Raw genomic sequence first — 10,152 nt, forward strand, 5'->3', positions numbered from 1 at the left:
CAAAGTTTATCAAATAAAAATGTCTGTTTGAGGTTCCTCACAATCTTTATTTTTACAGAGCACTCTAAGGGCCCTTTCACACCTAAAATTTTTGCTGTGTTTTTACCTTGCTAAAAAAAATGCAGGAAAAATGTTTCCCTTATGGGACTCTTTACAGCACTGCAGGTGCAGTGCATCTTTAAAAGTCCTGCTTGCAGAATCTTTGGTGCGTTTTTCAAAATCGCACGAAAAACACAGGTCCCCACTGAAATGAATAGAAAACGCACCAAAAATGTGGCAAAAACACAAAAAAAACACACCTGCTTTGCATTTTTTGTGCATTTTTGAGTCACATGTCCAAGTTTCACAGGTGCATACTGGGTAATAGGCACCCAGAAAATGAGGTGGAAACACATATGCGTTTTTGATGCATTTATTCAGCGGAGTAGTGTGAAAAGGCCCTAATTCCTAATGGCTCTACAACACCATTAAAATGGTATTTTTTTTTCTACCATCACTTTTCTAGAAATGAAAGATGTGTGACTAATTTCAGCACTGCTAGCAAGTGGGGAGTGTAGGTGTTTAAGAATAGATCATTAATGAGCTCTTCCAAACAATCCAAGTTCCAATTACTGAGGCTCCATTCACACCTTGGCATTAAGAATCGCGGGCGGAATTGCTGCAATTCTTCCCGCATTTCCAGAATTGCCGCAAATTGCGGGACCTGCTTACAATTCTGTTACTTTCAATGGCACCCCTGTATAGGGCCTATTCAATCTGAAGAGTTTGGGTGAGTTCTTTTCACAGTGTTTCCTCTTTTTAGCTTTAGCTTGAAATGTTTATGGCACTCATGCCATGATAGGGTGGAGCCCCCTCACATTGGACTATTTATGTCCTCTGTGATACAGACTATGCACCTATAGGTGGTGATGATTATTCATCACATGTTTATTTACTATATTCTATCACATGAGTTGTTTATTAACATAAGTTATTTTCTAAATAGATGATACAGCTTATTTTAATTACATTCTCCTGAAGAAGCGGTCTAATCCGCGAAACATGTTGAGTACACCGTGACTCCCCCTTTTCCAATAGGCTCCCCTGGCTAGGGGCAACTGTGGGGGCATGGTTCTTTTTCCCATTCAGCTGTATTATATGTCAATGTGATATCCCAATGGAATATGTTGTATGAATATTTGTCTGTTGTTCCTTTTATTTATGTATGTCACTGTCAAGATGAACATTTTTTAAATGCTATATTTAATAAATGATGAATTTTTATTGACTGTGTTTACTGTTCTAGTTGTACCAAGAGAGCCCTGTGTGTCTCCCATACTTAGCTCGATTTTTCCAAATGCAATGGCACCCCAGTCATGGTGTGATTTTCCCATGATTGTTGTCTGACAAATCACGGCAAAATTGGGCAAACAGAATCAGGGGACGCCAAGTTCCAGAACTTCTTGTGGACAAGAGACATCCCGCAATTCTGTTTGCGCAATTTTGCTGCAGTTTGTCGGGCAATAATAGAGGCAAACTCGGGCTGCGTTTGAGATGCCATTGAAAGTAACGGGATCGCAAGTGTGCCGCACGATTTGCAGCGATTCAGGAATCACAGTAAGCTCTTGTGCCAGACTGTGTCTGAGCTTATCCAGGTGGGTGATGTAACTGTCCCTCCTCAGGAGGGATGTGTTGGAGAAGGGCAACTAAACAAATTAGGGGATAGGAGGACCTTAATTACAAGGAGCATTTACAATCGCTTGATTTATTCTCCCTGGAGAGGAGACGCCTGGGAGGGGACATGATAGCAATTTACAAATACCTCAATGGTGATCTCAGCATAGAAAAAAAAACGATTCAGTCGCAAGGAATGCATGAGGACGCAAGGACATAAAATGCGATTAGAGGAGAAGCGTTTTCACCTCAGGCAATACAGGGGGTTCTTTACTGTTAGGGCTACAAGATTGTGGAAATCTCTACCATTTAATTTATTATTTTTTTATTTCATTTTATCTTTTCCATTTCTACATTTTTCTGTATTTCTGAATTTATTTCCATTTTTTATTTTTATTCTTGATTTTTCATAAATTTTTTAGTTTTCTTTTTTTCTTTTCATTTATTTCATTATGTGCCATATTTTATTTATTGTACTAATTAATATCTTGCATATGTGTTGTTGTATTATATGGAATCTTTGTGTCATTATATTATTAACGATTTTAAACGTTTGATGGTAGAGGCTATTCTAATCGTTCTTTGATCTTTATGTAAACAGGAAGTGATGGGTTTTATCATAGCGATCTAATTATTTAGTCCATTCATTGCTGATTAGTGTTTGGATAGGGGGAGGTTACCCCTGTGCTGTATAAATATAACAAGCTGGCGTACTGGAAATGATGTCCTTTGATGACGCTCTGAAAGGTGGGGAGAAACGCGCTGACGTATTTTCGGTTACGCCAAACCATTGACGTCACTTTCTGTCCTCCGTGCAGTGGCGGAGCCAGAGGGCTAGCTGGGGTGGCAATTGCCACCCCAGATGGAATCCTTGCCACCCCTGTTGCCACCCCGCTCACCAGTGGGGGTTTGGCCGGGAACTCGGGGCTACATATCAGCACTTTAACATTAAAGCCAGTGATAAGTGGGCGATTCGGCGGGGGGGGGGGGGGGGGACAGCTGCAAGGAGAGTGATTGCAGCTGTCAAATTTAGGCATTGATGTCGGGTGTGGGCGGGGCCGTATGTGGGGGTAGGGGCTCCGCCCCCTTGCTCCGTGGAGAAACAGAAGCTGGCTGGGAAGGAAGGTGGCAGGGGGCGGGACCAATTGTAGCTGCTGTAAGGGCACAGAGCTTCCCATCCTCCCCCAGCATTCAGAGCCAGGAGGATTTTCATTTCATCCTCCGCGCCTGAAATTGGCTCCACCCACCTCCCTGCAATCAGAGAGAGAAACTGACTGAAGCTGGATGGGGCAGGAAGGATTCAGCCGCGGGATGGATGGATGGTGTCAGCGCCGGTTCCTGGACTTGGTAAGTGTTACTGGCTCTGCCCTCCTCTCTCACTACTACCCCCCCCACTACCACCCCCTCTCTCTCACTACTACCCCCCCCTCTCACCACCACCCCTCCCCCCTCTCTCTCACTACCCCCCTCCTCTCACCACCAGGAATGCATACACATATGTATAAACTCACAGTTTATAGCATAATCTGCCCACATAAGTCTCTCATATGAACAAAGCTTGTCATTAAAATATCATAAAATGAATTATAAAATAAATAAAATCCACCAAAACAGCAGAATTAGCTTAAAAGTCCATAACTGCTAAAGAGTCCTGGGATGATGACTAAACGTGCAGATGTAGTACTGGATCACCAATTCATGCCACCACCATGCTCAGAGGGGGAGTAAAAGTGCAAACTCAATTCTGTCGGTGTGGAGAATGAGAGGGACTGTCTGGGGGAGGACCCTGGCCTGCTGTAAGGGGGCATCTATATAGGGGACCTCACCTCACCCTGGCCTGCTGTAAATGAGGATCTATGGGGGACCTGCCCTAGCCTGCCTTAAAGGGGGATATATGGGGATCCTGCTCTAAAGGGGATCTATGCCATAGATCCCCCTTTAGAGCAGGGTCCCCATAGATCCCCTTTAGAGCAGGGTCCCCATAGATCCCCTTTAGAGCAGAGCCCTGTGATCTGTGTGTGGCCTTAAGCCCCCATTCACACTAGGGCGACTCACGAGGCGACTTGTGTCGCCCCAGGTCGCCCCAGGTCGCTTGACATGACCAAACCAATGTAAATGAATCAGTGCCGTCTTAATTGCCGCTATTAAGGTCGCTCCGACTTCAGAAAAGGGTCCTGTACTACTTTCAGGCGACCAGTGATCCGACCTGTCCCATATACTTCAATGGGAGTCGCCTCCTTATCTTAATTGAAGCGACCTGTAATCCGACTTGTCATCCGACTTTGCTAAAAAATGGTAGTGAACAAGAAAAGAGCATAATTTTCTTGCAGGCATTAGCGGTCATTTTTTTAGGCAGGCATGTCATTTTTTGGATTTCGTTTCTGGGGGGTCTAAAAAGTGTCCCTGTCAAGTTTCAGCTCTGTAGCATGTCCAGAACCCCTAAAAAAAAATCATTTTTCTTTTAATTTTTTGTAGTGTCTTTCCCAGCTGTCTTTTATTCTTGCTGGCATTCATCAGCGGTCATTTTTTTAGGCAGGCATGTCATTTTTTGGATTTCGTTTCTGGGGGGTCTAAAAAGTGTCCCTGTCAAGTTTCAGCTCTGTAGCATGTCCAGAACCCCTAAAAAAAAATCATTTTTCTTTTAATTTTTTGTAGTGTCTTTACCAGCTGTCTTTTATTCTTGCTGGCATTCATGAGTGGTCATTTTTTTAGGCAGGCATGTCATTTTTTGGATTTCGTTTCTGGGGGGTCTAAAAAGTGTCTCTGTCAAGTTTCAGCTCTGTAGCATGTCCAGAACCCCTAAAAAAAAATAATTTTTCTTTTAATTTTTTGTAGTGTCTTACCAGCTGTCTTTTTTTCTTGCAGGCATTTAGCGGGCATTTTTTTTAGGCAGGCATGTCATTTTTTGGATTTCGTTTCTGGGGGGTCTAAAAAGTGTCCCTGTCAAGTTTCAGCTCTGTAGCATGTCCAGAACCCCTAAAAAAAAACATTTTTCTTTTAATTTTTTGTAGTGTTTTACCAGCTGTCTTTTATTCTTGCAGGCATTTAGCTGGCATTTTTTTAGGCAGGCATGTCATTTTTTTGTATTTAGTGTCTGGGGGGTCTAAAAAGTGTACCTGTCAATTTTCAGCTCTGTAGCATGTCCAGAACCCCTAAAAAACATCATTTTTACTATATTTTCAGGGATACGGCTTCTCTGCGGCTGGCTTTTTTTCTTGCAGGCATTTAGCGGGCATTTTTTTAGGCAGGCATGTCATTTTCTGGATTTAGTGTCTGGGGGGTCAAAAAAGTGTCCCTGTCAAGTTTCAGCTATGTAGCATGTCCAGAACCCCTAAAAAAAAATCATTTTTCTTTTAATTTTTTGTAGTGTTTTACCAGCTGTCTTTTTTTCTTGCAGGCATTTAGCGGGCATTTTTTTAGGCAGGCATGTCATTTTTTTGTATTTAGTGTCTGGGGGGTCTAAGTGTACCTGTCAATTTTCAGCTCTGTGATTGGCCAAATAAAAAGTTGCCTCGCGATTAGGTCGCGTCAAAGTCGCGCTAAGTCGCGCCAAAGTCGCGTCAAAATCGCGTCAAAGTCGCGCTGGAAGCGACGCTACTTTAGTGGTAGCGGCAGTGTGAACCAGCACTAAAAGAATAATGTTTACTTTGATAATTGTTTATTTAATTAAAAATGTTTTAATACCGCTTAGGATGTTTGTTTACATTTATTTATAAAAGTGTGTGTATATGTATGTGTGTGTGTATATGTATATATATATATATATATATATATATATATATATATATATATATATATATATATATATATATATATATATACACATACACACGCATGTATATTGACCCCCCAAAATAATACCTTGCCACCCCTGTTTTAAAAGTCTAGCTCCGCCACTGCCTCCGTGGAACGCACGCTAGACGGCGTTCCCAGAAGAACCGTGTTTATTCTTCTACAAGCTGATCTTGCATGTATTTCTTGTGAGTAATTTTTTGATATGCGCAATAAATCTTTTTAAAACGGACTTCACTATGTCAGCTGTCTATTTTATTTGAGCCCCAAAGACCCTTTGCAAGTCGGTGTACAGCAGCAGTGTGGCAGCATCAAGCAGGTGTATTGGTGTTTCAGAATGAAATAGCTGAGGGTCGATTACTTCTGGTGAGTGGAGACACTGAAGCACCCCGCACCGTATGATTTGTTTTAAGCACTTCAGCACTTTTATATCTTCAAGCACTTTAACACACTTTGTGGACATTTTGGAGCACTTTTAGCACTTATATTAGTACATTTTTGGAACACTTTAGCACTTTATTTATGTTATGAATATATTATATTTCTGCACATGAACACTTTATTGTATACATTTTATGATTGCTATTATATTTTTTGTAAGGGCAAGCGCTGTTTTAATATTATTCATAGTGTCTCCATTGCGGCATTTATTTTTCTGATTGGAATTTTCCACATTTGTAGTCGTATTTCTTTCAATATGCTTTTTTGCTCTTTTAGTAAAAGACCGAAATGTAAAAAGATTGTTCTATTGGACAAACCCTCAGAGTGTTCCACGGCAAAACGAATAACTTTTATTTTTACCAACGCTTAGCAAACAATTGCCCATTCATGGAAGTCTACCATCTTGAACTTCCCGAATGTTCACTCCCGACTGAACGGAACCATGGTAAACTAAAAATTATCGGCTATTTCTTCAGACAAACTCATAATAACTTTCTTGAAAATATCGTCCTCATGGATCTCATGTTCCCAACCAGGTTTTGAGCCCCTACGTTCCTGATTGATTTGCACCCCCTTCCTTTAATCTCCTCCTTTCTCCCTAACTTCCATCCTTGCTTTTCCTTCTCTCTCTTTTTCCTCTATTCATTTTCCCTTTCTCACTCACTACTTCTTGAATTCTGCTATTTCTTTATGAATTAGAGGTGCTACGAGGTTAATACTAGCTATTTTGTTGATATACGGCAGTGGCATTTGAAAACCCTCTTTCTCCCTGGAAATTTGAAAAACACTTTCTTTTTTGTACTGCACATTGTACCCCAAGTGAATATTTATTATTGTCCTTTTAGTATGAAGCACCTGGCAATTCCTAGTACACTCTGTATGTAAAATATTATTTTGGGGCTTTATCCTTATTGTGTTTGTATTAAAAATTTGAATAATAAAAAATGTTTAACAAGAAAAAAAAAAAGATTGTGCAGTACATCCTACATGCCACAACACAATAGAAAATGCCTACGGTAATTATTTTCTTTTCCTTTTAACTTAACCTCCCTCGCGGTATGATTCTTTTGGATTTTAGGTGCTGAAAGCGGTACCATTATTTTGCATGTAATTGTTGTGAATGAGCAGCCCAAACTGTGTATACACACACACATATATATAATATATGTATACAGTTGGTTTGGGCTGCTCATTCACAAGAATTACGTGTATATATATATATATATATATATATACTGTAAGGGATTAGCTCGGTGGTAGGCGTGGATGACCCCTTGGGGGGTGCGTTTTCCCAGAGAGGTAGCCGACAAGTGCTTGCAAACAAACAGTGTGGTTTATTAAATGGTGTTTTCTTCACCAGGCTGTATGCAGCAAAACATCCAAAATAAAATAAAACAGAAAATAAATCCTTGCCTCTGTGGGCGGCTACCTTCTCACAACTGGAACCTGCCTAAGTGTCTGTCTCCAACCTACCGTCGGGCAGACTTCCTTGTCCTACAGCGGACACTCAATAGTCCTTTTATAATAGCTTCACAGGGCAACACAGTCCTTTGTTTCTTTCACATCAACAGTTCGTCTTCTCACCTTTGAGACGTATTCACCCTTGGTTACCGTCCCGGGCACACATCACTCCGGGGGGTCTTCTCCCAGGCCCACACATCCTGTCGGGAGGCACACGCTGACTGTCCTCCTGCTCCCAGCCCACATGGCTTCAGGATGCAGCTTCTGGAGGCAGCACTCAATAGATTTTCTCTGGACAAATTATAGAGGCCTTGATCTCCTCATTCTGAACAGCTGAATGGTTTTCAACTTCCTGCTGGCTCTCTCTGCAGCCAACACCCTATAGTATCAGTGAACTTTCAAAGCAGGTGGGAATGTGTCTCCTCTTAGTGACTACATTCCCAGATTTACCTGACTTCCTGTCACATACCCCCCCCTCTTGTTTCAACCCTAGGGTTGGGACACATATTTCCAGGCACGCATGTGTCAGGCACTGCTGACTCACTGATAAGCCTCCTATTATCCTCAAGCTTCCGGATGAAACTGTTTTGTCATCTTCATTGACAGATTTCTCATAAATTCCACACAGTTTGTCTCTCATCTCATATACACATTCTTCAACTGCATTTTTGGCATCATTTTGCTCCTTCTCGTTTCTGTCATCTTCATTGACAGCTTTCTCATAAATGTCAGACAGCTTGTCCCTCATAACCGTCTGTCCAATCCACCATGGAGGACCGTGATCCATAGGCAACTCAATTGGGCTAGTCTTAATGTCTTCAACATTCTTAAGACGCCTCTCTCTGCAATCCATAAATGTTTTCCACAAAACTTTGAGAACCTTTGCTTCACTAAGCTTTGTTCCAAGTAGGGACTCTTGACATCCCTCTGTGACTTGAGTTGCCTCTCCATACATCTGTACACAATCATTGACTTTTTGTTGTAAAAGGGAATGATCTTCCTTCTTGAGCTTTGCTTGCTCTAAGATGCTGTGCAGAGGATTTTCCAATTGAGACAACAGGCTGTCACACATTTCTTCAAAGTGACCCCTGTTCCTTTTCCCAGAGATATCAATATCATTCACCAAACATTTCATATTCATAGGCAGATCGGAAGCATTTGCACTCATCAACTTCTTAAACTTTTCGCCCTCCTGAGCGAGTCGCAGTAAAGGCCTACTATTTGATTTAATATTCAGTTTATATTTCTTGCCAAACTCTTCACAGAAGTAGTCAACCAGATCATCAACTTTCCTTATACCAACATAGGGGTTAAAGGCAACAACACAGTTGAACCCAGCGATCTGGGTGGTATCCATTATAGACCTCCTCTCTGCATCAGTGAAGAAGCATGGAACTGCAACACATTCTTTTACAGGTTTCTTCAATGCACTTTCTGCTGAACTATTTGACCGCTCAAGGTCACCTAGTTCTTTTTCTCTATCTGAATTCCAAATGGAATGCATCTCAAGATCACGATCAAACTTCTGCCACCCGTCTTTCACCAGTTCCATTTTGGAAACACTCCCTGAAAGGCACTTATTCATTTGCTTCACGTTTTCACCAACAGCCTTAGTTTTCTCCACTAGGTTTTCAGCCTGAACTGAGAAATCATCACATTTCTTACTCAGCTCCTTTGTTTGCTGAAGCTCTAATGATACATTTTCCAATGCTTGAAGTTTTTGAAGGAACGGTTTATTCCAAAGGGGTGATTCAAGCCACGTGTCATCACATTTCTGAGGCTCACTCAGGACAGACCCCAAAACACTGATCCTTTTAAAAACTGCATCAGGCACACTATCCCCTCTTTGGGACAGATCCTCTGTTGCCTGGAATTCCTCTTCCAGTTCCTGCAACGGAATCTTCATCTCTTCTACTTGCTGTTCTAAGGCTCGCTTAGACTTTTCTAGCTCCTGAACTCTTTTCACAACATCATCCTTGGAGCTGACCAATTCTTCCATTTCTGTACGCAGCTGTTTAACACTTTCTAGTTCAGCCTTACACTCTAGAGCTTCCTCCAAAGAGCGAGCCAAGAACAGGGCTTTGCTCTCGTTATCACGCACCTCCGTTTCTGCACGGGCGCGTTCTTCTGCATATTTTGCAGACACAGTCTTCTCTTCACCAAGCATCTGATCAAACTTCTTTTTCACATCTTCAACACACTGTAATGAACCAACGCTTTCTTCCATGCGTTTTTTCATATCCGCTATCTGAGCTTGCAATGTTGCGACTTGCTCTGATAGGTTTTTCTTTGCTTCCGCCTCCTCTTTTAATTGTTCCAGGAAGCCATTTTTCTCATCTTCCATTTGTTTGAGCTTTGTGCTAAAACTCAGCCTTTGACACCTCTCTTCCTGTAAGAGTTCCTGCGTGTCTTGCAGCTGCGATTCCAAGATAGAAAAATCTTCCGCAATTTCTCTAGATTTTCTGTCTGCTTGAGAAAGCTGATTTGTAACATTGTCCAACTCAACCTGCAGTCGGTTTGCCTTCTCTGACAGCTTAGCACACAATCGGTCACCTTCTGACACCTTGACTTGCGATTCCAGAAGCTGTGCCTCTACTTTTTCCCTCTTATGTTCACAATCTCCTTTTCCCTGCATAAGAGCCTTCACCTCATTGGCTAGCATCTGGGAATAAGAATGTAATTCTGCCACACAGGCTTCTTTCTCCTTTAACTGCTGCTGGACACGTTGGGCTTCCCCTTTCCAACTTTCACAGTCCGCACGCCATTCATCTACCACATTGCTTAAAGTAGTGAGCTCATACACAG

At 41.8% G+C, this 10,152-nt stretch overlaps 1 protein-coding gene across 1 annotated transcript in view; it reads right to left on the reverse strand.

Moving 5' to 3' along the window:
* The window catches only part of LOC309547384 (SET domain-containing protein 4-like), a 42,850-nt gene that overhangs the window by 19,863 nt on the left and 12,835 nt on the right, over positions 1-10,152 (reverse strand). The gene's annotated exons all lie outside the window — the stretch shown is intronic.

Source organism: Pelophylax lessonae, assembly GCF_965119305.1.
Source record: "Pelophylax lessonae genome assembly, chromosome: 2".
Taxonomy (NCBI): Eukaryota; Metazoa; Chordata; class Amphibia; order Anura; family Ranidae; genus Pelophylax; species Pelophylax lessonae.